The following is a 26,020-nucleotide window of genomic DNA, read 5'->3' as shown; positions in this document are numbered from 1 at the left end:
TCGGATAAAATTAGAAACGCAAAATGTTGGCGAAGGTCACCAGGTGGGCTTTCACCTTTTTTTAGGGATTTTTTTTCTTATGGTAGGTTAATCAAACGGCTCTAACTCCAGAACCATATTTTGAATCTGGATGAAAATTTAGGAGGTTGTAGAGCTCGAAAAATGCAATTTTTGAGATAAATAAAAGATATGAAAATGAAAACCATATTTTCATTTGAAAACTGTGTATTTTGTTGAAAAGTCTGGCCACATCCGAAAACAGATGGATATTTCGAAATTTGAGCGGCAACTCGCCCAGGTTCAGCACACTAGCTTTCATCTGCATTCAGAAGAATCAAATTCGGATTCAAGGGAGCTGAGCTGACCCGACACAAAATTTGGCAAAATTTTACCACACACGAACATCACTCGATCTCCACGGAATTTATTTTCTCAAAATTCGAGGGTTGGAGATAGACGAGTTCTGTCAAGATGAATCGATAGAGCGTCAAAAATCAATGCAGTGTTAATTTTAAGCGAGTTTTCGGATTAAAATTCATGCTGAATCGTCTTATTTACGAGGATCAAAATGACGTCCAGCCATAAAGTAAAACCTATACCTTAAGAAAGGCAAAAATGTTTAATAAATACATATGAGGAAGGGTAGATTAAGTAACGTTTTTTATTATAATTTATACAAAGAATTATTTAAAATCTCGATTTATTGTCTCAATTCATACATTGCATGCTTAATTTTTTGAACCTAGATTTACACATTTGTTACAGCTATTGTTCGATAAGAAGTGTGAAGTGTTAAACTATGCGCTGATTTGTTTCAATTCCACAGAAATTATCATTGACCTTCGATGCCATTTGCGTTCTGGATATAGCTAATCAATTCGTACGTATCAAATAAGCAAATTTAGATTCTCTGTGAAAAAGATTGTTTCAAGTTCAACCTCAATATTTTTTTTTGTGTGAACGGAACAATTTCCTAGGCAAATTTCTTTAAAAAAAATTGCAGGTCATATGTTTTTTAAGAAGATTCTGATTATTTAAGCCTGGTTGAAAACATAAATACTCCTATAATATCATGATTATTCTGCAGCTTCTGTGACGATATCATCTGTTGAATCAAGCCCGGCGTATCCTAATGAAAAGATATGCAACAGTTGCCGACTGTTGTTCTCAGAGAAGCAACAGAGTGTAGCAAGCACCCTCGTACTTCAGTCATCGATGATTGTGACGAATCGTCATCATCAACCGAGGAAAACTCGCGCGCCAGTCAGTAGCAGGCAGCAGCAGCGCACAGAGGCAACGTGTGTAAACCGAAGAAAAAGGTGCTCCTTTTTCGGCGCGTTGCTTTATAAATACGGCGTGTTCCAATGCTGCTAATGACATAAAGCTCGTGCCAACCGAAAGAGAAACAACTGAGCATCAACCTGTGTGTGCGGAAAAGCTCTGGTTCTAAACTGTGCTTGGCTGGTGGAGGTGGGAAAAGTGATCCCGCCTTGGGCCCAAATCGGACTCTATAAAGGCAACACAAGCAACAGTTGCCATTCAGAACTGCCCAGAAGGGGGAGTTTGGTCCTGTTCTGTTCAGTTCGGTTCAGTGTTTTGTGTAAAGTGGTGTGATATTTATTTGGTGCTTTGTGTTGAAAGAAAAACGGAGAAAACATAGAAGAAAGGCAAGTGGTTTTTTAAGTTTTTATTGTGAATAGCAAATTGGCATGTTTTCAAGATTTTCTTGTGCTTCAAGTTTTTAGAGAAAAACGTTCGTGAAATGCTTGAATGAGCTGTGCCTGATGAAAGGTAGAACAACAAATTTAAATTATGTCCATTTCTCTCTTGTTACTACTGGACAGCAGACCAGGAAGTTTTTTAATAATTAAAAGGCTCCATGTTCCCAAATTCAACTCGCTGTTTATCGTGCCTAAGGGACAGTGAAAAACTTTTTTATACTCTTTACTCCCCGATAACCGTCACCACAACAATTTTACCCAGTGAAGAATGTTGAAAGCAGGTTTTGCGGAAAACGGAAACTATTACGGTGTGGTGTGCTCTAGATGTGTGATTGTCCCACGTACATTCCACATGCTGGCCAACATAGTCAGCCCTGGCTCTGGCCAGTTGTTCATGTAAAGATGAGTAGAAATCGGAAAAGCATTAGCACCACATGTGGATCGCAATTAAAATATTCAAATTGTCAGCCCGAGAGCTAATGGGTTTGTTCTGTTCTCGGGCGCCAAGTGGTGGGCAACTAACGGCGTCCCACTCGGAAGGAACTCACGTCTCCCGTGCCCGAAACGTGTCCGACCGACGGCAACGGCCAGCCAGTAATAGTTTCCGCTGGGTGTTGCGATGACGGTGGCATTGACCGCGAACCACGTCCCACCAGCTGGTCTGGTCTAGTAATTAATGGCCAGCTGACAAAAAATATAGATTTATTGGAAACGTGTGATTCACAGTTTTATTTTCTGTTTTTTAATCGTTTTGACGGAATGAAAAAGCAGTGTTGAATATTGATTTTAAGTGGAGAAAAAAAACCTTCACACGAGTAGAGTGGCTACAAAGATAAAGATCAATCCGCAAAAATGGAAATTATCGTAATTTCTGGAGTTTTTTTGAAAAGGTCCAATAAACCAAATTTTCAGTTTTTGCTTTTTGGGTGTTTTTTAATACCCCTGACTCTAGGCGACACCCAAAAAGCAAAAACTGGAAATTTGGTTTATTGGACCTTTTCAAAAAAAACTCCAGATATGTAATTAGAAAAAAAAGTCACATTCATAGAACAAATCCTGTCATTTAAAGTTGAGGTAACATAAATTAGGGTGAGATTGGGTGTGATTTATTACGGATTTAGACATTTCTCAGGTTCTTCTCAATGAAACAAAATTAATTGGATAATGGGCGATGTCAATCAATTCTACACCCATTTTTCTTTAAAATGAGCCCTGGCCTGATTTTGTTCGGCTTGTGGTTCTAAAGATGCCGTAAATCGGGGTGACATTGATAGGATTTCAATTTATTTTTGGAAAATTTTCCAACTGGTAAGGGTTTTCTCAAGATTATAATGTTTAGAACATGTACTGGGGTAGGCCACACAAAGTCCACGTACTATTTTTGAAAAATAGTTTTTTATTTAGCGTTTAAAAAAATAGTTACGTTAAAAATTCTTAGTTTAAATTCCGGATTGACTTTGATAGTCATAGTTTTTGCCTTCCTCACCTCAATGAGGAAAGGCTTTAAAATCACTCGAAAAATGAACTTTTTTATTCGACCTCTTAGACCCACCTTCACGTATACCTATCGACTCAGAATCAAATTCTGAACAAATGTCTGTGCGTGTGTCTGGATGTGAGTCCGTGCACCGAAAAATATGCACACGATTATCTCCGGACTGGCTGAACCGATTTGGACCGTTTTAGTCTCATTCGATCCGTCTTGGGGTCCCACAAGACCCTAGTTAATATTATGAAGTTTAGAAAAGTACTTCAAAAGTTATGCTAAAAAAACGATTTGGCTAGAGTTTGAAATATTGTAAAAAAGGGTGGTTTTTGTAAGAAAACCCATCATGCTATATATTGTTAGAAAGGTATTTGAAAGACCTTTCCAACGCGTTCAAAAGATAGAAGATCTGACAACCCTATCAAAAGTTATGAGCACTTATGTGTTAATTATACACTTTTTTGAGGCCGGATCTCAAATATGTTGATAAAAAAGTTGTCCGGATCTATCATGCGACCCATCGTTGGATAGGTAATCAAAAGACCTTTCCAATAAGCCCAAAAGATTGAAGATCTGACAACCATATCAAAAGTTATAAATACTTAAGTGTTTTTAGTTCACTTTTATTGAGGCCGGACTCTGATATTTTGATAAAAAAATTGTTATTTATACACTTTTTTAAGGCTGTGTGGTGTATGAATGCGAGGAAGGCACCAACCACCTAAAGGTGGATTAAGTAACGTTTTTCTGTTAAAATCAGATTTAAGGTGTTAAAACTTTATTTTGACTTCAAACTTATACTATATAGTGCTGATATAGTTTTTAAGAAAAAAATTAATGTTAGAATTTAGTTAACTAGGTTTATAAGCTTTTTAACAAAATACATCTAAATTTTAGATAAAATCGTAAAAAAGTCTGAATTTTGCCTGAAATTTGCTAAAACTAAAACTTAATATTGCATTTAAAACAAAATTCGGAACACGAAGCAAAAGTTTTCACATTTTATGTGAAATTGTTTCTACTGAAAATGCATATCAATCTAGAGTTTTTTTTATTATTTATCAAAAAACACATAATATTTATTATTTTCAAACTTAATATACCTTTTCGTAGTGGAAAATTGTCCAAAAAATCAGAAAATGCACTCCGTTTTACGATTTACAATCATGTTCATTGAGAAAATCATGGCACTTAGAAAAGATATAAATAATGCTATTTATCAACATTTCTCTTAATTAGAGTAAACTATTTTTTTATTTTTCAAAACTGTATCAAAAGTTCTTCTTGAGGTACTGTGTTCAACACTTCTCTACCATGGTCAGTTTGATTCCTTGCCTTCCCGTACGTATTTAATTTGTACTCTTCATTTTGCGGAAACCTGTCAAAGTAATCCCGGTTATTAAAGCTACCCCGTTTTACGGTATCGCAGTTTGAAAATGGAGGATTTAAACTTTTTTTTGCAAAATCTGTGATGGTTCCAAAAAGAGGGATTGGTCCTATTTTGACTAAAATCGAGATTCTTGCTTGTTTTGATGGTGTCCACAGCTTCACCAAATTTGTGCTTGAATGGAAAATGTTGATTTGGTAAAATCATTATGTAGACATGAAGTTATTTTTAATGCATTTTTTTAGTTGCAATATCATTTTTTAAATACTAATCCAATCCAACTAGCACAGCCATCCTTTCAAAAGTATCCTGGAGAAACGTGGTTATCCTCCGCTCACGTTCTAGCTTGTTTATACATATAATGAATTGTTGGGAGCCACCATGCTAAAAAGTTTGGGTGCTCATTGTATTTCCACATATGCCCTGGACACTACTTGCCGTGGTTAAAGCAATATCAATTATTTTTATATACGCCTTTTAATCTGAATTAATTAGAAAGTTGAGCAATTTCCACCCAGTTAAAATGATCTATTTATTTAACACTGCACTACAATATAAACGTTAGATATGAGATTTGGCTAAAATGGTTTTCTACAGGTTTAGCAATATTTCAGAATCTAGCAATGAAACATTATTAAAAAATGAAACATGAAATAGACCAAATCCTGTCATTTTGACAGTCTGCAGTTCACTACAAACTTGTTTTTGCTTTTGTAATTTTGTTGGTAAATTATTGCAAATTTAATTTTGAAATTACGAGAGCTTAATAATTTTCTCTAACATCTATTCTCACTTATTTCCTTCGTAACTTGAAAAAACATGCACGAAAAATATTTCACAAAACTTGTAAAATCATCACATAAAATGGGAGTTATTTATAGAGAATTGAGACAAAAGAGAGTAGAAACAACACAAGTTCTAATATAATCTAACACAGACGCAGCCAGTCCATTTAAAGTATGTCGGAAAGTCTTAAGGTTAGATTACGCGCCAAGCACTTCGCTTGTCATATTTATAAATACCGTAATATCCGAGAACTCGCGAAAACGTAAACGGCAACATAAAAATAAACTCAGGTTGCCAAAAACCGGAATCGGTTGTACCCGACCCTATTCGATTCCAATGAAACTTTGTAGACAGCATAAAATGCCATTTTTGTATATATGGAGCCAGTTTCACTCGATAATGACATTTGAGAAGGGCGTAAGTGTTTTAAATATTTTTTTATTTCGTAATTTAAATATTGATGTATCTCGCAGCCGTTGCATCATATCAAAAAGTGACCAAAGACAAACTTGTAGGAAATTTGACTGGCTTTCCGAAAAAAATACACTGAAAGAAAAAAACACTCCACTTTTATGAGATTTTTTTAATGTGAGCCCACGTTTTTTTTCGTTCAAAATTTTTGTGAAAATAACCTAAGATGTTACAAAAAGACTCACGAAAAATGCAGGATCATTTACTGAAACTGTTTTTTTTATCAAAAGTGCTCTAAATAACAAAATTTTCAAAAACTGAAGAGAGACGATTCTCCAGACAATTTTACATAAAAGTCTCCATATTGACCATTGTCCTAAGTCGATACAGCTGTTGGATTTAAAATGCTCCTTGAACCTGCAGGTGGACTTTTAAGTTTGATTTGAACTGGCCATATTTCATTATTTCATAATATCGTTAAAACTTATTTTCTAAGAATACTGTTTTGCATTGAACTAGAATTTATGTCGCGGTTTAGGGACACAAATTAGGTGCGTGATTTTCCCGCAAAAGTCTTTTGTTTTTTTTATGATTCTATATTTGATGCTGTCATCTTAGCGTGGCATTATGAAGGTACGAGGTTGTGATGTTATGAAATCATACATTTTCCGCGGAAAGGATTGCCAAGTAAGAATGGTTGGTTACGTTTGTTGGGGATCAGAAGGGATTACAAAGCTATGGGCAAACGCAATAAAAGTGTCTTGCCTCGCATCTGAGCAATTTTCGAACCCAAACACAAACCCAAATGTCAAGGTTTGTTCATTTTCCACGTGGATTCGCACGGGATGTCAGTCTCAGGATTATTATTCACGGTATTGATTTTGTTTCACAATTTTCGGCATGAGTTGAGGTGTACTTACCAGTCAATGTCGTAAGATAATGTACTATCGAACAAAAATGTTTGCCTATTCGTATGGAAATACACGTTTATTGCTTGACCAGTTCCCGTGTAAAACGCTTCAAGCACGCAATTTTCAAATTTGTTCCACTAATAGAAACAACAAACCCTAGTACACTGGTGGGGCAAATTTGATTAAAGCAATTATCGAACCTGTCGTTGAGTTGACGAGGTACAGATTTGCGAAAATTGTTCAATATAGTTGATCCACCTTCAGAGGGGGGACTTTTTTTTCAGCCACGCATCTATCATAGTGCTTTTGACGGCCTGACGCGTGCGAGTGACTAGAATGCAAATTGAGTGTGAAGTAATGAAGCAATGAATTTCTAATGAGATCAACATTTTTCTCTCGGTCAATTATTACGTAGCGAAAGCTGCATGTGTCATACCTATATTATGTTCACGCTTCAGTAATACTAATATGTAAATTTCCAAATTGCTTTTGTAATAGTGCGATAGAAAAGCTACAATTACATAAAACTAAACCAATGAATCTATGTTTACAAATACATTTAAAGATATTGAAAAACCGCCAGACCGCCAATGAGAGTTACTTAAGCAGAAACGTGTTTTGAAAAGGCTTCACTGAGCAAAAATGAGTAAATTTACGTAATATAATCAACGTAAAAAAACCAGACGCATGGTTTGATCCAACGAGGACTTTTTCGCTTCGCTTGCATAAATTTTACGTTTGTTTTGTTTTTCCCTTTACGTCTCTTAAAAGAGACCTTTACCTGGTAGGGGAACTATACCTATCAGAACTTTGATCATAAATCACAGCTTTCATAAAGTGTTTTTAACTGTTCCAATGTAATAAATGCCTCAAATAAAAGTGAGCAAACAGCTCTCCATTGTTGATATATCTGAAAATGTTTATTTAAATAGCGGAAAACGGCAAAAGTGATGAGAATTGGTCGAACAACTTAGTGTGATTAAAATGGGTATATTTCCTCTAGCCGTCTACGAGCAGTGTTCGAGCAATACAATCGAACTTTGAGATCGTTCTTAAATTACATGATTTTTTAAAGCTATCTCCGATTGAACATTTCCTTTTTTATTGACTCCTTTTTTATTGACTCTGAATAATTTTGTCCAATTTTTTAAACATTCTAAGGAACTAGGGGAAATATACCTTTTCTAATCAAACACCTATCTTCGTCATATGGAGAGTTTGATGCTCGATTAAAGCTCCAAAAATACTATTTAGGCTGTAAACTTACCAGCAACAGCACCGCCTCGAGTAAGCACGCAAATGTATGCCACTTACTGGCCAAAAAGATCAAATTTAATGCACTTTTGATCATAATTTCTATTTTGCGAGACCATTTCTCATCATTTTGGTGGCACACACATCCACATGCAAGATCAGAGTTTAACTGCTTAACGAAAGTCGCCATCAATATCTTTTCACTTGCGCTAACGATTTCAAAGCGCTTAAGATATAAAATTGCTTCCAACTACCGGCTATATGTTCTTTTGACCGTTACTTAGTCACTCACTTGAAAAATAATCCCGAAAAATGTAAATAATTAGCAAGCGCCATCAAAAAAACAAACGCGCTAAGTCTTTTGACGTTTCAATTTTGACCATCCATTCTAATCGAAGGCTGAAGAAACCGAGCGAGAAGCGAAGGCAAATAAAGAACAAAGGGTGGCCACCAACACCATCAGCAGCGCTTGTGGTGTTGCCAGGAAACTTTCTCTATAAATGCTACTTTTCGTGAGTGTTCGCTCAAAATTTCATCAATTTTGGCAGCACGAAGTAGACCCAAACGAGCGTTGGAAGAAAAAAAGAACTAAGCTGAAAATACAAAAATGAGCGTGGCCCAATGCACACGACTGATTAGAATGCGTTTTTGAAATATTTGTTTTAAAATGCTTGTAAAAGGAATAGCATGACTTTTAATAAAAGTGAAAATAAACAGAAATGTTCACAAAAAGTTGCTCTACTCGTTGGTGTACTTGGTTTTACTGAATTTCAAGGAACACTCCAAATTATCCAGCATCATTCAAACAAGACCGTTTATTATGCTTAAAATGGGTTTATTTCCCCTAGATAAATTCATTCTTTTGAATAAATTCGGAATTATTATTATTTATTATTGGTTTGGTTGAGCGTTTTAGCAGAATTCATTACTATGAAAAAAGAGACGAGTTGTTCCTTTTTGTTCCGCTATATATTTAAATATCTTGACAGCTACGTATTTCGTCTACTACTTGCAGACTTCATCAGTATTCTGTTCTCGACACAGAGAAAATAGAACACTGATGAAGTCTGCAAGTAGTAGACGAATTTATTTTCCCTAAAAGAGCACTCAGCTAGCAAATTATAAAAGTAGAAATATGTATCCTCCCTGCAAAGGCTTATGAATTGATCTCAGTTGAAAGGTTCGCCAAATCTCTGAATTGCAAATGTAATATCCTGGAACAGAACTGCTAAATTCTAATAAACACTTATTGAAAAAAATGAAAAAAGTAGTAGACGAAATACGTTTCCACCAAGATATTAACACATATAGCGGAATTAAAAGGAACAACTTGTCTCTTTGTATTCATCGGAATTGATTGTTTTTTTTTCGTTCCTGGTTCGGAAAAAATGAAAGCAATGTAAGATTGACGAAGCAACACAAATATATTATTCATGCAGTTACCATTAGAAACTTCAACCAATTCTATCAGCACTATACATAAATAGAAAAAAAAAATCAGTAAGCGTCAATAAGCACAGATCGCGTTACGACAAATGAAATAATCGAGCCAGCACTGAATCACAAATAAATCTACCGAAGGCAATCTCTCTTCTATTCACAGTTTAGTATCTACTTATCTGTCTTCCTTCGAATTAACTCCGATGCGTGTGTAAGACAGTTCAGTTCATACCTGTTACAATGCTCTTTTCCACACTGCCCCAAGAACAAACGTAGCACAAACACTGAAGTGAGCAATATCTTTTTCACTTGAGGGATGAGAATAGAAGTAAGGGAAGGCAGAAGTTCTCCATAAAACTCGATAAGGAACATCATCCCAGCAGCAGCAGCGAGAAGTTTTTCTTTGGCACACTTTTTGCTTCTTCCAACTAGAAAATCTAAAGTGAGGGCAATGTGCAGCGATGAAATTATTCAGGATTAGGCACTTGGTCTATCACACCATCGCTCTGCTGGAGAATCCCTAGCACGGATTGAACTAAGAAAGAGACGATTTGCGATTGATTGGCAATGAAACCGGTTCAGTTTGGAAATTGATAATAGCATGTGTTTGATTAAGCTTAAGTCTTTTGGTGCGTTCCATTAAGGCACACTACCACAGGTGTTTGATGCAGCGCAAGATCGAGCATGAAAGGGGTTTTTTACCCACATTGATTGAAAGGATTCGAACAATTGGAGTCCTTTGTGAGGAGAACTTGTGAAGGATTAGGATTACTCAAACTTCAACCACACAGTCCAACAGATACAACCCATTCATATATTAATGTTATAGTCGCTACACAGGTTAGAAAACACTAGTCCAAAAATCCCATCGAAAAATGTATAATTATTTAAAATTTACTGGCTTTTTAGACACGACACGATAAAAAAGAAAGTGTAACGAGATTTATTCAAGAGTAACCTGTTTAAAAACCCTTCAGGCATGCATTTTTAAAAAATAGACGGTCGGTTTTATTGTGCTGAGCAGTGTAATTTTCTAATGTTGCAAAATTGCAGTCACTGGTAATCAGACGATGCAAATTTGAATCGATTCAAAAAGTTTCTAAGCTTCTGTACAGGGTGGAAATGGACTCTCGCAGCAAAACACTACCCAACAATTATTTATATGCAAAACGTTAAGGATTTGTGCAAACAGCTTCAAGCAAAATGATATGATGCGAACGCGTTTTCTCACCTGCAAAGTTTTGCGTTAATTCATGAGGCGGTTAGCAGGCACCCACTTTGCCTTCTTGGAATGGGAGTGTAAATTCTCTCGTACAACACTACTATCCTACTATTCGACCCCACACAGAAAGCAACGGCACAGCAAAATTCCTCTTTCCATATGTTTCGGCCAGGAAAATTCAGCGACGGGAAAAAGCACAGCCAGCAACATCTGAACCCGAAGCGGAGAGTTTTCCACCTTTTGCCCACCTCAACGGTCATTGGTGAGCAAGTGGGCTGGCGTACGATACGACCAACTTTTTGTTCACCTCGGCCACGTCTAAGGCCAAAGTGGGAGAAACAATTCAATTATTTGAATAATTTAATCATAAAATAAAACATCATCAGGTGCAGTTTCGCAGAAGCGCAGGATTGGCTCTACTTTATTTGTTCAATTTCCAGAGGATTGGCAATATTTTATTGTGATTTGCAGTTTTTTTTTTTGAGATTAAGTCAAAAAAGAATTTTCCAAAATGCTTAATAAATCAAAATACCTCCACAAAACCGAATCAAATTTTGAATCCACCAAGGTGCCGATAGGGTGTCAATAATTAAGTACGGTTCAGTCAAATTTCACCCCAAGAGTGCCTTTATTCGGAGATGAGGTTTCGGCTAGCCTCCAGCAGACAACCAAAATTGATAAATATCTTATTATCGTTATGCTAAAGGGGCAACGTATCGATTCTGTTCACCACAGTGATTAATCGATCTATCTACACTCCCTTCCTAGCTAGCTCGCAGATTTGGGTCGAATCCAATCATAGCAAAAAGGACTAAACTCAATTCGAATTAGATTATCGAAATTGATACGACCTGCTAAACTGCTCAGAAAATTTCATATTTCCCGACAAGGCGGAATTTCTCGCATTGTTAACAGCATAACAATACAACAATTTTGTTTCCAATGCGGAAACGTTTTCCATCAAGGAGGGGAAAAGTGCAGGTGCAACACAACAGTCCACATGTTTGCTCGGAATTCCCCGGATGCCAGTCAGTGTTTGTATCTATTTCATCGTGAAGTCGTTCTTCAAATTTCACGACCGAATAGTTTTGGAGGCGGAATTTTTTATACGTCAATGTCAATGTTTGTCATGGGAATGTAAAGTGTGATCTTTCAGCGCAAATTGGTGGGATAACGGATAACTCAGTCTTGGGAATACAAGTTGCAAAACATTGGTGGTGCACATTTATTTTAACTTTTATTTGAACTAAGTGCTCTCACAATTCTATTTAGACAATATCACAAGAATTGACATAAAGTGATTATTAAAATTACCGAAATTTAAAAAAATATATATTTACGTCACATTAAAAATATTATTAAATAGTTCAATCAGAATAACCCACATTTGCAGTATCTTTTTCGTAAAACTACTGAACAATACAACACCTGGCTTAACCAACAAACACAGAAACGCACGCCGTGTCACGAGGAAGCCACCACGTCACAGTGAGTGTTAACAAGCAGTGTGGAAATGAAAGAATGAATCCTTTTTGTTGCTTGCGACACAAAGAAGTGTGTGTGTGTGTGCACAGTCATCTGCCATGGGTAAAGTGTTGTTGAGTGTCATGTTTACCCGTAAAGAGAGATGGCTCAGTTCTTTAAAAAAAACTTTCTGGCTAGCAGTGCTATTTTTTGCTGTATACCACGCTACGATGCATGAAACGGATCCACACACCTAGTGAACCGTAACTAGATCTTCGTGTGACGTAAAAATTTAACCACAATTCAAGCTTGCTTAATTTTCCTGAAACGTTTCTTTAAAACGGTTGAGTTCTAGTTGATGTGCGTTTTTTGAAAGGCGATTTGTGATTTTTTGTTCTTTTTGAGCAGTATCTCCTCTGGACCTCTTTCATTAGAACAATTTAATGGAGATGCTTGGTCACTAGCCAAAATTTTGAATAATAATGGCATCTACATCCCTTCTCGTAACGAAATTACATGTGATCTTTTCCATTCTAGGTGAGATTGGAAGGTAGTGTAACGGCACGCGGCTAATCTGGTCAGATTAAACAAGTATTACTTATTGAAAGAACTAAAGAAAATTAGTTACTTTTCAATAAATATCAAAAAGTTCTTCTTTGTAATAAAAAAATATGATGCACCTTCCTCACTCTTTAGTAAAAATGGGTAACACAAGAGATTTGGAATTACTTTACTTGTGAGTTATTTTTTTTTTTTTTTTGAATAATATTGAAATGCGCAGAGGACATGTTTTTTGTTATAGAACAACCAAAGTCCAACTAAAATTCAGCTACAAAAGTACCGTAATCATACATACATACATACATCTTCAAACTGTAAGACTTGTTTTTTGTCTTTCGATAACCTATCCAATGATAGGTCGGGTCGGATGATAGTCACTTTTCAAACATTCGGATGTGTAAATTAGGGTGGCCCACATCCGGGCTTTCTCGAGGCTACCCCTTGAAATCAAAGATTGACCCATCACTAGGCTAAATTATAAATTTTAGCATATTTTTACCCCTCCCTCTAATCGCTTAACGTTTGTATGGGAAAAATCGAAAAAGCAACTGTTTCAGTTTTTTAACTGTGGAGGGCGCAATAGTTGTCCAATCTTTACCAATTCTCAGATGTAGAACCTTCATTAAATTTTGACAAATTTTTCCGAAAACATCATATTTTAAGGATTTTTTGCTGAAAAGTTAGGCCGTTTCAAATATTTTTAAATGTTTATGACGCCCCCTCCCCCCTTTACAAAACCGCTCCGAAAAATCAGGGGGCAAAAACATATTTTTTACAAAAAACTTCAGTTTTAATTGCATTTTCCCGCGTTTTAAATCATATTTAGCATGTCTGAGATCGATCCGATTATTTTTTCAATTTTTGTAAAATTCCAATATACAGCACCGCAAAAAGTTTTTTTTTCGGCGAAAAAAAAATATCTTCAATACTCTGATATTTTGAAAACTAATAATTGCAAATCAACTGGGCAGGTGTAAAATGCATTTAAAACACTTTTTTCATTCAAATGTTAATACCAGCGCCTGTTATTTTTTTTTATTTCTTTTTTTTGCCCCCCCCCCTCTTTTGGCCAGAGTTGAGGGACATAAACTTAAAAAAATAATTGCAACGGCCTTGCTTCTGAAAATGACCATTTTTGCGCAGGCATTTAATGCCCTCTAAAACATATCAAAAAATAAACAAAAATATAAATGGTGTTTTTTCTGCAAATCGTTTTCTGTTTCAGTCGGATAAAAAAATAAAAAAAATCCAATGACCGAAATCTGAGAGAACTGCTCAGTTCGTCGCCATCGTGCTAACTTGTCGTACGTGCATTTTGGGCCAAATTGAGTTAAGAACGCCATTTTGTGCAGCTCACAATGCCTCACCTTTTGACCTTCACAGATCCCCAAAATTCGATTTCAATCCTGAGATATTCAACAAAAACCGAAAAAACTCCGTGCATTTTTGTCACTTTACATATGAAAGTAGTTTCAATCTTGTAGTGCTATCTTGTCACTCCATGAAAATTGATGTAAGTGCGACAAAAGGCCAAAGGGATTTCAGGCCAGGAAAGTCAGGATGCGTTTGTCGCACGTACAAGCTAGACTACCGTAAACATTTGTAATTATAACTCGGGACTCCAGCAACCAACTTCAACCAAACTTTGGGACAATGCACAGAATGGTCAGCCAAACAAAACGTGTTTGTTATTGTTTACATTGCGTGCTCTCGTTTTTGAATATTTAAGGTCAAACATTAAAACGCGTTTTTCTCGGAACGTCAAAATGGCGGGTGCGACAAGATAGCACGACGACGTCGAGTTGTAAGATGGACGCATGTTATGCATGTTAACAAGATGGCTCTTGTTAGGATTGATCAAGAGATTGATAGATAGATTTGTGATAATTATGTTCAATGATTTCATCTGTTTGTCTGCTTTTAACAGCTGTTAAAGAAACCGTATGCTGTGAAGGAACGGCATTTTTTTCAGCAAAGTATTTTTCTAAAAAAAACCTATGTCCCTCATTGTTTCCAAAAACATTTTGTTATCCTTATATACTGAAGGTATTTTAAACAAGCTGTTTTAATTAACTTGCTCAGGATTTGAAAACACTAGTTTTAGCTTCAGTGAAAACCCTCGGCAACAATGTTTAATTTTAGTTTCTAATGCATTTTGAGCTCCCAACTTTGGTGACACAAACGCAGCTGAGCACTATTTAAACTGCACTGCTCGGTGTGTAGGAGCGCAAACGCTTTCGCGCTCTGCCTTCCTTGTGAGCGTCAATATTTTATCATCCCATGGTGTGAGCACACAACATGGTTCTAGATGATTTATGGAGCAAGCGAAAATTTTGTCGATTTTATTAGCTGATGTTTAGCGCATGTTATTTTTTCCCCCTCGATACCACGTTTTTCATTGACACTTTGACAAGCTGCCTCGCGCGCTGGCGGCGGTGTGTCGACGAAATTGTATTTTTAAATTTAACGCACCGTTTTATTGCACCATCCAATAAAGGCCACCAACGGACCGACGTCGATTTGGGCGGGGACATATCGACAGGGCTACAGGTGGGATCGTAACGGAAGCCACTGTGTTCCTTTATTGGTGTAATGACAATGGCAATGCCGCGTGTGCCTGCACTACGATGAGATTGTTGCGGATGTGAAACAGATTATTTCGCACTCCATTAAATCAACATTACCCGGTGAGGATAGCCCGGCACTATCAACAGGTATTTCGGTCCAAAAGAGCAGGTCCGGAGTGAAAAAAAACGTGCTCAACTCTTTCTAGTCAGGCAGGCAGTATACAGCAGTGGTGACCAGGTGCCCCGTGGGACGTTTGTAATGAGTAGGCCGGATGTCCGATCCCATTTGTCTATGGCCATTTCGCCTTGCATCCCACATGTCAATTGCAGTTACACTTTGCGAACGCAAACACACGCCGCACGTTGACTCTTTCCTGCAGGAATCGATGCACACGAACAAACGGGTGTACGCAATAATAGTAGGTGACCGCAGCTAGACCGGATAAACGATGCCAGCAGCCAGCGTCAATTTGCATGTACGGTGGTGCTGCTGCTGGTCCAATTGGCCCAAAGCCCTCCTCCGACCGACGACGACACACTCGTGTCATCACATGAGCGCGGATTTTATCCACTAACGCGCGGTGTACCATCGTGATATTTTCCTTAATCACATAATGAGCTACACGTCATTTTATGGTCCCCAAAACCATTAACGTGGAGCTTGGATTAACTATTCAGTGTTGCCAGAACACTCAATGATATTCTTCTGGTGTTTTGACTGTGTTCAGCTAAAATATGTAAAACGAAACGAAAAAAAACGAAACTATTGGCACTACGCCCCCCGGGGCATGGCCTTCCTCTAACGTGGGATTTCTGCTCCAGCGCCTCTGACGAGACAGGAGAAACCGGGACCGACGTTTTACTTCACCATCCGATAGAAGCTCAGTGGATAAGGCGGGAATCGAACCCGCGTCTCATAGCATCATCGGGATCGGCAGCCGGAGCCGCTACCCCTGCGCCACGAGACCCACAGCTAAAATATGTGTTCATTGTAATTTTTTTTTTTTTATCCCAAATAATATATGAATTCTATTGGAAAATTCATCAAGACTTTATTTATAGAAGCCCTTGCTACCTAGAGCCAAATACAGATTTTGTCTAGATTGCCCCGCTAGTTGAAATCCACCCCTACCGGTTCCCAGTGAGAATTGTTATACTTGAAAGGGAATCTGACTTTGCCGAGCTTGACAGGATTGTGTTGATGGTACTGAATTCGGGGTTCAGAAACAATCAATTGATATGCAAATTACAAATTACAGAAAGAAAACCAGTTTTTGATTGATACATTCTGAATCAAGGTTTGAATGTTTTTTTTTTTTAACAAAAATGGCCGCTAAATTGCCGACCGAGAATGACACCTTTCAGAGCCATAAGGTGAAACATTTTCCTGCATTGAATATTATTAGAGCGTCCAATTTTTTGGGGTTGCAAAAATCCCGGGAAACGGAAAATTTTCAACAAAATTTCCGGAAAATCCCTGGAATTCCAGGGAAGTTTGAAAATTTATCTGATCCTGGTTCAGATTATTATTTTGCAACAAAATTGTGTAGAATAGCAATAGCTATGGTTGAAATAAGTGTGAGAATCAACTAATGACTTGATTGCTTGTATAAAAACACAAAACATCAAAGAAAATATTTAAATTTTCTCAATTTATAAGCTGGTTTCGTACAAATGTCAAAAAATAATTATAAGTATTTTTTTGATAAGACTTTTTTGTTATTAAGTAGATATTAGTTTCATATTGAAACCTCTTAAACCAAATCAAACATTCCGAGAAATTCAAGTTTCAGAAGATGTATTGGAACGTCCTCTCCCACTTGGAGGGACAATCTCGATTTTGACAAAAGTGGTGGGCAGTAAATTTTCATTTTTAATTTGTAATTTCTCGAACACCTAATTCTTCTAGCAAAACACTCTTTGAGACAATTTTCGTATAAAAATAACTAATTAAAGTTATACTGCCCACCATTGAAAAAACGGCTAATATCCACTTTTGACAAAAACGAGATATTAGCACCAGGTGATAGAGGATGTTCCAACGCATCTTCTGGAACTTGAATTATGCTAAAATAATGTTTGGACTTGGCTGCCGATGCGAAAAACCAAACGGCTAATATGCCACTCTAATGGGAAATTGCCTTGACGCAGATTTTGTGATAAACACAAAAACGCGTTTTTCTCGGAATACTTGATTTGGCATAATAGCCGAATTTTCAATTATGGGCAGTATAATTGTTCATTTTCATTCCATCATAATATCTTAATTTTTGTTGTCCAACAAATAAACAAGATCTATTCACAGTTGTGAAGCATTTTCAGAAATTAATGTCACCTAAAATAAACCTTGTCATGAAATTTTTAGAGAAACTAATAAGTTCAATAAGAACAGTAAGTTGTTCGATACAATTTACTGTTCTTGTTGAACTTTTCTTTGAGTTGACCTCATTCACTTTTTTTTTGCATTAAAAACAAATGTTCCTAAAATTTAAGAAAATGTAATCTTTTTCTTGAATGATGGGAATCCCGGGAAATTTACAAAATTTCCCGGGAAACGGGAAATATTTTTTTCGGGAAATTCCGGGAAAAAATTTCCCGGGACGTGAAATTGGACGCTCTAAATATCATATTTGGGCTCGAACAAAAATATTTAGATTTTTTGTGAAATTCCTATATTCAATACCGTAATCAGTTTTTTTTTGCGAAAAATAAATTTTACATTTACATAAGAAATAGATGTTTTGAAAACTTATAATTACAAAACATCTGAGCTGGTGTAAAATGTTTATTATTTTTTCGTTAAAATGTTGATACCATGACTCGTAATGTAATTTTTTTTGTTTAAGTTTTGTTTAAGTATTTACAATTAGATTAGACCGTTGTAAACATTTTTCAAAGTTATGGCGCCCCCCCCCCCCATACGGTAGGGGGCAAAAAACATTTTTTTCAAAAGCTTAAAAAAATCAATGTAAATAGAAGTTTAATCTACTGAAAACAATCCAGAATGCAATTTAGGATGCTTGGGCTCGCTTAAAAAAAATTGAATTGCTATGAATTTTTTTTCGTAGATATTAAAACGTTTTGGAAACAAATGATTGCAAAACAACTGGACAAGTGTCTAATACATTAGGGGAACAGCATCTAATTCCAGCGTGCCTCTAATGTTGGCAGGTCAGAACTTTGACATTCAATTAAAGCTAATTAAAAGCGTTTTCAACTGAAATCGAGTGATAAATAGCTCAATAAGAAGTGAGCAAGCAAGTGTCTATCAAAAGTTTTGCAAAATTTGTTGTTTAAATAGTGAAAATCAGCAAATTGGATGGAGTTAGGAGTGAGTGCTTAACCTGCCAAAGATACGAGAACTTCCCCTATAAAATACTTTTTTGCAATTCCGTCGTGAAACTACTTACTTTTCCTGTCATTCTTGAACGACGAAATAGCCTACTTTTCTATACCAAAAATAACAGAATCGAATAGCAACACTTTTCAAAACAAATGCTGAAAAGTTCTACTTTTCAGCACTCAACTTTTCAGCATTTGTTTCGAAAAGTAACACTTTTCAACATTTTTTTGATTTAAACAATTTATTGACAAAATACATGAAAATTTGACATAAAATTTCACTCAGTGTGTGTTTTTTGGAATTGCAAAAAATGTTGTATGGAACTCGCTGCAAAACTTGTTTTTTTGAGCACTCTTCGTATTTATCCAACTCGGTGAACCTCGTTGGATAAATGTACGACTCGTGCTGAAAAAAATCTCTTTTTGCAACTTGTTGCATAAACTACTATTTTCATTCATATGTTAAATTTGTGTCTTTAATTTAAATTTTTTAACATTTTTTTAACATTCCAACGCCCAAGGCTCCAAAAAAGTTGGAACGGTAACTTCAACGATGTTTTCGGTCGCAGAAATTACAGATTTGTTCAAATTAAGTTCTGCAAAATTTTAGGATCATCTGGACATTCTTACAAATCACTGGGAACAAGAATCGTCCCGATTGGTTGAGTTATGCCCAAGAACGGGGGTGTTGAAGTTACCGTTCCAACTTTTTTGGGAGGCTTGGGCGTCCGTGTAAGTTGGACATGCGTTGGGCGTTCCAGTGTTAAACGAGTACAAAACATTGCAGATCTGGCTGCTCTGGATAAATGAGAACGAATAAAAAATCTGATTCTGTCATTGATTAAGACGTCACCGATAAACCTTTTAAAATTTAATGAAAAAAATCTTAGAGATACACATTGAAAATCCTTCATATAAATTTGAATTTTATATCTTATTTGGTTTGAGAAATTGATTCTCTTAGTTGTAGCAAACCTAGCGCAAACATAAACGTGAATGAGCAAAATACAAGATCCCATAAATATGCTTTCTCGCATACGGTCATAGTTAGTAGCTAAAATTTGATATATTAATGAAAATATACCCTGATTTTTTTTTAAATAATAGCTGAGCTGAAAAATCTTTGGTTGGTTGGTGCTATCGAATGTTAATTCCTCAGCAGCGCACAGTCATCAATTGTGGCATCACTGCGCGAGATCTCCCACTCACCCCGCTACGCTTTGGTGACAATGATGCACTCCACCAAACAAACACCTGTGAGTCGCAGGCATTCTTGCACCTCAACACTAAAATGTGCACATAGTGGGGCAATTTTATCGCGCCCACTGTTGTTGTGTAGTAGTAAAACCTTGTGCACTTACCGGTGGTTAGAAGGTTATTCCGTAACCGCGCGCAAATAAATAGCGCGCAAAAGCCCACGGGTTTGGTTTAGGTTTGAGCGTATACCTCGGGTGCATGCTTAAACGCGATATAACGAGCGAGTTTGTGGTTGCATCCTCCATTAGCTACGCGCACTTTCCAAGTGACTTGCATTACACACTGGACTCTGCACTGCACATTGCTAAAATGCTGCGGGAGTAGTAAAACCATTTTCAGAAAGTTTCTTTGAGTGGCATATTTCAAACAAACTTTACAGCGTGTTTGTTTTACTCACATGCGGTTGTGAAACTTTTGTAAGGAAGAAAATTTATTTTTCATTATCAAATGATATAAATTTGCTTTAAACTAGTATCAATTCTTATTCGGTGAGTTTTACTCAATAAACAAGTTTTTGGGTCACGTTCCTACAGCGGTTTAATTAAACCCACTTCCCCCAGAGATCACTCATCCAGACCAATATGAAACTGCAACAAGCTCTAACTCTCCCTCTGATGTTCTTTGCATTTCAAAAGAGGCTTTCCGCAGTTGCAACATACCTTTCCATGACCGTGTTGTCCTATTAAATGGACCGAGTCGGAAACTTTTGCAAGAACGCAAAGTTAGACATTGTACTTCCTTGACTCTGCCGGAATGAGATGAGATGCTGCTTCATCTTAAGATTAATTAATATTTACAACAAGGAGACAACTTCATCAAGCCCAAGATGACAGCTGTAAAACGAGCGAAAGAAAACCATTCCACACGGCAGCCAGGTTAGGTTAGGCTGGGAAAACAAAATCCCAGAATATTATTTTGATGCGACGCGACGATGTGCGACGCCGACGACGGCCCCCGAAGAACCCTTTTTTCGTCATTAAAAGTGATGCACGAAACAGATGCGGGGTTGCAGCGGAGACTTTCAGGTCAACTGGATCGGCTTACACAGAACAAAAAAATTGAATGAGTTTTGGAATGTTGAAAATTTGGTAGGTTGAATATTACCTCTTTTGCCTTCCTCACTGAGGTAAGGCTATTATTGAAACCTGCTATGAAAATGAACTTTTTATTAAAAGCTCCTAGACCCACCTTCATGTATGAATATCGACTCAGAATCGAAAACTGAACAAATGTCTGTGTGTGGGTATGTGTGTGTGTATGTGTGTGTGTTTGTGTGCGTATGTGTGGGTATGTGTGTATGTGTGTGTGTGTTTGTGTGCATATGTGTGTGTATGTGTGTGTGTGTATGTGTGTGTGTATGTGTGTGTGTATGTATGTATGTGACCAAAATTGTCACTGAGTTTTCTCAGCACTGGCTGAACCGATTTTGATCGAACCAGTTGCATTCGGTTTAAGGTTCCATACATCGCTATTGAATTGTTTGAAGTTTCGATAAGTAGTTCAAAAGTTATGTAACCCTGTCTCGTGTTATGACCACTTAAGTGATATTTATGTACTTTATTGAAGCCGGATCTCACTGAAATGTATGTAAACTATGTCCGGATCCATCATCCGACCCATCGTTGGTTAGGTAATTGAAAGACCTTTCCAATGAGTCCAAAACATTGAAGATCTGGCAACCCTGTCTCGAGTTATTACCACATAAGTTATATCTGTGTTTTTTTTTTTTTTTTGGTAGGGTGATCCAGCCGCACATCGTTGATGTCGAAACCTCTAAACTGGGCCCTCGTCCTGTCACGTCCGTCAGTAGTCTTGTCGTACATTACAACTAGAATCAGATCTGCCAATGAATTCGTACACTTCGACCAAATAAACACTGACGCTGTATGGATCTGACTATAGAATAAATGCACAGTTGTGTGTTAGTCCAAAATGTTCAATTATTCATATAAGTCCAAATATTCATTTGCGGATAACTACCTAACTTTAATTGAATACAAGATTTAAAGCAACCTATCCGAAAGCTACTCTTATCTCAATCCCCTGACATTTTAATTATTAACAAAAAAAACGTTTCTTTTAAAACCTGTCTGGCTTCTTTTAAAAAAACAAAAAAAAAAACAAAAAAAAAACAGTTGATATTTTACAAGTCGTGAATTGAAAAAGAGACGACCATTTGTTCGTCAGAATTCCAGTAGATCCTCGATTCGCAGCAATGGTCGATACAATCATAATCCGACAACCGTTAGTTCAACAGATCAACGAATTTAGTCCGATATCATTTCACTATTGATTGATCGAGACTCTATGAAAATTTTGACAAATTAGAATGGTTTTTATGCTACTTGAATGAAAATCACCGATTCTGATAGAATTACTAAATTCACTGTTACTAATTTTGTCCCTAAATAACTAAAGGCAAAGTATAAAAAGTTGATATTTATAGTTAAAATCCTAAATTCTACAATCACTATTTTTTTAAACCCGCATCCTAACCTGACACCCACATTAAGATAGGGAAAAATCACATATGTAGCGGTTCATTGTACAAATGTGATATTTCCACTATCAGAGAACCTCCTTGTCTCGATGACAGCTTACCGGCCATTGATTAAGCCCTGAGACTACGCCAAAGTGGGTTCTCGCAGCATGAAGTGGTGTCCATGTGTAAAAATGGAAGCTTCAGCAATATACTGAACACTTCGATTTTAATTCCACATCGAATCAAATCATACTCTTTGCCAAACAAGCATCAAACCTATGACACTCATTATGACAAAGCCCAGGGAAGTTATATCTGTGTTTTTTTCTGGAACTAAAAAAAGCTGAAATGTGTGTCCAAACCACCCATACTACCCATTTTTGGTAAAAAGTGAGGAAGGCATCAACCACATAGGTGGATTAAGTTAGTTTTTTTTTAGTAATATTACATAAAAAATGTGTAAAAATGTGAACCTGATGAATATTCATCAAAAACTGATGAAAACTTATCATTTTCTGGGGTAAAATAATCATTTTTTTAACAAAATCTGTCACCATTTCCTGATGAATCATTTTTTTTTTCCTGTGTAGCTGATGTGAATATTGTTATTTCGGTTACCCCCTATAAAAAAACCCCTACATTGCAAAGTATTTATACCCGAAAATTACAATTTAATTTATTGTCGAAAATTCACCAAAAATCAATAATGCCGATTGGAGCGAGCTAAGGGAGCCCAAATCTATCATACCTTGACGAAACAATTGGGTCCTAAAATGAAGCTTAGATTGCTGATATTATTGTTTACAGCGATAAAGCTTATTTTTCTGAGTACAATGACCCTTTGTACGACCACAAAAAGTTTAAAATGGATTTTTAATTCAATTTTGAAAAATTAACCTCGCGGTCCTTCTTGACAGAAAAGTTCCTACTTGAAAGCTCGTTCCAAGGCGACCATAGCTGATCCATCGAAAAAATGTTGTCTTGTCATTATTTATTTTTTTTTTTGCATTAAAATGAAAAAAAGTGATCAGAAATGGATTTTGATCGTGTTTCTTACCGTTGTACATAAAAAATGACATAGGGCTTTACTGCCCCTGATCGCATAAATGTCCCATATGCATTTTCATCGTTTTTGAGTTATTGATGCAGTTTTGGTCAGAATCGCGTGATCTTTCAGAAAAGCAAAAATAACTGCAAATATTTCGCTAAAATCAAACTTTCGGTGGCTATATCTTGAAAACGGAGCCCTTTATCAAAAAATCTGTAAAGTACTTTTCGATTGCAAATTCAATTATGCATTAAAAAATAATGTCAAACTTGTTTTTGCATGAAACTTCGATTTTTTCCAAAAATCACTATTTTTTCAAAAATTCATAACTCGGCGGCAGATTTTTTGACCATGTTTCTCTATGGCTCAAAAGTTGCGGATTTTTGTCCCCTAAAACATATCAAAAAATCTCTAAAATAAAAAAAATACGTATTTTGGGAAATTGGGTTTTAGTAAAAAAAATGTTGATAAAAAAATCTGCTATTTTTTTTCCGTGTACCTATTTTTTTCTCAAAAGTCCTCAACAATACCTACAACTTTGCCGAAGACACCAAATTGATCAGAAAATTCACTCAAAAGTTACAGCTGTTTGAATATTTACATACCATTTTTGTATGGACAGCAGCCAAAATTGTATGGAGACTTGTATGGGTGAACCAATGACGCAAAATAGCTTATTTGGTCATAGGGAAGGCCCCCACAAAGTTTGAGTCAAATAAAAAAATACAAAAAATAAAAATGGTCGAAATCGGCCGATTTCGTAGAGAGTTGCTCACGTATCCTTATGTATGGGACAAACTTCAAATGCGTTTTTCTCTGCTTGCTGTTTTTGCATATGGGACATTTATGTGACCATGGGCAGTTTAGTACCCAATTGTTCAAGGAGTATCATTTCAAAAACATTGATATTTCAACGTTTACAAAGTATCATGATTTTTACACTTCAAAATTTGTTAAAAACGGATAATTTCTTGCATGTACGGTTCATTTGAACACAAGAATTCGTTTAGATAAAGTAAGTTTTAAATTTTATCGAGAAATTAAAAGTGAGATTGTGTGCATGCAACATGGAGTTAAACTTTTCAAAGTGCTTTGGTAATCTTCACAGCAACTTCACAGAAAGTTATACTCCATGATGCATGTACACACACTCACTTTAAATTTCTCAATTGAAACAAAATTCCAAAATATCTTCCAGTTATACCTTTTTAGTAGTATCATAAACCACGTGGACACCTTTGAGTGGGGGGGCAAAAATTGAGTACATAATTTAAAAATATACATCTATAATTTCTATCAATATCAACCCAGTGCATGTTACTCTGAAATTGCACGATTTTTTTTAGAATCAATAACATCAGTATGGTAAAAAAAAGTCTTGTAAAAAAATGAAAAAAAGTATATAGTAAACATAAATGGGTATTAGGGTGCCCAAAATATGGGAATTCGCTCCACAAGCTGAATATTGTGCCTTGACCAATTTTAAGACTTTGGGCCAAATATGAGCAAAGTCGGTCATGATTTATCCATTGATACTCGGAGGTGAAGTTTGTATGGAAAAAATCGAAAAAATGTATGGAAAACCCAAGTTTCTTACGGCTTGGTCTGCACGGTGCGCTACAATTTACAACTTTGTAGAACATACCAAAGCTGTGAAACTCGATCCTAAAAAGTTATTAGCGATTTAAAAAAGAAATTTTTGCACGAAAATTTTTTTTCGCTATCTTTTGGCTCGGGTATCAATGGGTTAATATCTTCCGATTTCGCTCAAAATTTACACAGATACTTAAAATAACCCAAAAACCGCTTTCCGCTTGTAAGGCAGGGGGTCATTTTTTCTGGGCACCCTAATGGGTATTGAGCGTGCTGCAAACAATAAACGTAATAATCGTATCTCATTCGAATCCACCGAGATAATCTCCAATATAACGCTTGAACGAAGGTGTGAATGTCAACAGATTTCCAACGTAACAGCCTTCTCGTGCCACCCTTAGATGGTACCAGCTTGGAAACAATGCCTTCAGGGTTTGATTTTAATTTGAACTCAGAATGAGAAAACATCCAGGGGAACCACCCGACCGAAGCCTGAACGCTTGTGTTGAACGGGGGTGGTAATAGCTGTTGAAAAATTTAAAATCGACACGTGACTAGACACATACATTCTCTCTAAGTTGCGGATGGCTCTACTGAATCGAATCTGAAAAGTGCCATCGGAATGACAGGCCATTCAAAATTCTTGTTGGTATCACTGATTAACTAGAGCTCAGGAATCGTTATCGACATTCATGGAGCCGGTTTGTAGGCTGTGTATTTAGGGTAATAGGTCCAGAAATTGACCATGTGCTATTTTCGCATTTCATTTTAGTAACAAAAATAAATATGAAAATGATAGTTGTTGTTCAAAGCATACTGATAAGCGTTGTCAAGATAGGACACTAAATCTATGTCGATAATCGGCTACTTTGCTCAAAACGTTGCTCAGGAAATCAAAATTTCCTCTATTCTTCCGGAGGGCGTCAATGCGTTCATTCAGAATATGGAAAATGGCTATGCATTACGAGTTTGAATTACACTCCGATGAGCAGAATAGACAGTTGCACAATATAAGCTATGCCATGCTCATTGAGCATGTCGGTGGAGTCAAGATAAATGATTCATTTTTATGTTGATAGAATTTCACA

The 26,020-nt window shown here is 36.4% G+C and overlaps 1 protein-coding gene across 2 annotated transcripts in view; it reads left to right on the top strand.

Annotated features, from left to right (window-relative positions):
- The first annotated feature begins 1,365 nt into the window (after positions 1 to 1,365).
- LOC120422187 (short neuropeptide F) overlaps positions 1,366 to 26,020 on the top strand; it is a 56,959-nt gene continuing 32,304 nt past the window's right edge. The window contains exons 1-2 of one of the 2 annotated variants that reach the window (XM_039585562.2): positions 1,366 to 1,667; positions 1,739 to 1,791. The gene's annotated coding sequence lies outside the window, so the exon portion shown is untranslated. The remainder of the gene's footprint in view (positions 1,668 to 1,738; positions 1,792 to 26,020) is intronic. The other variant, XM_039585561.2, reaches the window with a different exon arrangement.

This window comes from Culex pipiens, chromosome 2, assembly GCF_016801865.2.
Source record: "Culex pipiens pallens isolate TS chromosome 2, TS_CPP_V2, whole genome shotgun sequence".
In the NCBI taxonomy this organism is placed as follows: domain Eukaryota; kingdom Metazoa; phylum Arthropoda; class Insecta; order Diptera; family Culicidae; genus Culex; species Culex pipiens.
Note: the sequence above shows the minus strand (reverse complement) of the source record. Positions and strands in the feature narration are given on the sequence as shown.